The sequence below is a fragment of the Callorhinus ursinus genome, unplaced genomic scaffold, assembly GCF_003265705.2.
Source record: "Callorhinus ursinus isolate GAN/ISIS: 27379988/994484 unplaced genomic scaffold, GSC_fseal_2.0 scaffold12, whole genome shotgun sequence".
Classification (NCBI taxonomy): Eukaryota; Metazoa; Chordata; class Mammalia; order Carnivora; family Otariidae; genus Callorhinus; species Callorhinus ursinus.
Window position 1 is genome coordinate 60,828,679 of NW_027397074.1, and position 1,796 is coordinate 60,830,474.

General features: G+C 38.6%; 1 pseudogene; it reads left to right on the forward strand.

Moving 5' to 3' along the window:
- The first annotated feature begins 230 nt into the window (after positions 1–230).
- Positions 231–892, forward strand: LOC112824957 (ADP-sugar pyrophosphatase pseudogene; annotated as a pseudogene).
- Positions 893–1,796: the final 904 nt, after the last annotated feature.

Below are 1,796 nucleotides of genomic sequence, written 5' to 3' on the forward strand. Positions count from 1 at the left end.
ATTGCTCTTCTAACAAACTACCACAGATTTAGTGGCTTAAAACAACACAAATTATTGTCATAAAATTCCAGAGAAGACTAAAATGGTTTGGCAGGGCTGTGAAAGGCTTCCAAGACTATTGCCTCGGGCTCGTCCTTTCTTTTTTCATTCTCTTTCCCAAAGAGAATGCCCCAAACCTTGGTCATGAAATTCTTGCCTGAGGACGGTGAAGACTGACTGGAAAATGGAAAATGAAAAACCAAGAACCAACTAATTCTGAAAATACCAAACAGGCTATTATTTCAGAGGAGTTAATTTCAGAAGGAAAATGGGTCAAGCTCGAAAAATCAATGTACATGGATCTTACTGGTAAAACTAGAACTTGGGCAACTGTGAAAAGTACAGCCACGAGAGGGCAGTTGGTTGATGGTATGGCAGTTGTCTCACACTGCAAAGAACTGTTTATGATGAATGTGTTATTCTGGGAAAACAGTTCTGCCTGCCACTGGGAGGCTAATGCCTCGAATTCCCCACAGGTCTCGTAGATGTTAATGAAAACCCAGAAGCAGCTGCTTTTCTGGAACTTGAGAAAGAACTTCAAGCCACTTCTGGCTATGAAGTGATGTTGACTATTCTCCAGCTGAATGTATGGATCCAGGTACACACACTTTGTGACAGTGACTTAATGGAGATGATGCTGAAAATGTAAGACGTAAGCCAAAGCCGCGGATGGAGACTTTGTGGAAGTGATGTCTCTACCAAAAAAAAAAAAAAAAAAAAAGATCTGCTAAAGAGACTCGATGCTCTGGTAGCTGAAGAACACCTGACAATGGATGCCAGCGTCTATTACTATGCTCTGCTGCTGACATATGCAAACACAAAGCCATGTAAAGTGTCCTTCCTAAAATTTTAAGGCCAAAAGACAGTGGTCATGTTTTTCTAAAGGAGATCGCCAGACCTCCTTCACTAAGACTTTGTATTCAGCTTAGTTTAATGTAGATTTTTAATTAACTTTTTCATAAAATTAAAGCAACAGAGAATGAAAAAAATCCATAAGTGGAGTGTCTGAAACAATGACTGAACATAAATATTAGAAGCTGGGAAGAAGCCAAAAAAAAAAAAAAAAGATGAGATCATGTTCATGAAATTATTTGTCAAATCTGGTTCAGCGCTAAGCTAGCATTGAAAACAGACGTTGTGGGAAAGATGTTCGATGCTAGTAGAAAATGAGGTGTACTGTCTGAAGAGAAAGGGAAGTTAATGGGAATAAGAGACACCTATGTCATTCTAGGATTTTTGCTTAAAATAAAGTTGATGAAGAATGGGAACAGGGCCCTATGATCAGCTTGAGTATGGGAAAGGTACCCAGAAACCCAGTTTTAAGGGAGAGAGGTATTTTGCAGCTTGAGGGAATGGAAGAAGTCACTAGCATCTTCTGAAGGTATATAAGAGTAAACACGTATTCCAAACCTCTTACACATGGATGCTGGCAATGGGCAACAGAAGACATTTACCTATAATAGGAAGCCTTGAAGACAAGTTAGACCTTTGAGACCCTAATCCATAGAAAGCTACTTATGAATGACATTTGGAACTGCCTCTTAGATTTAACACTTTTTTCTATTCATTTGTTTATCTAACACAATATACCACGTTACCAGGCTTAGATGATTATTTGCCATCAGACTTCATTTTTGAACAATTAAATCTCACCTTCTTGGTATATTTGAACTTCACTGTAGTTGACGATTCCTAAAATTGACTGTAAAACAGGGCTATACCTCTACCGTTATTTAATTTCTAGTGTCGGATTCAGG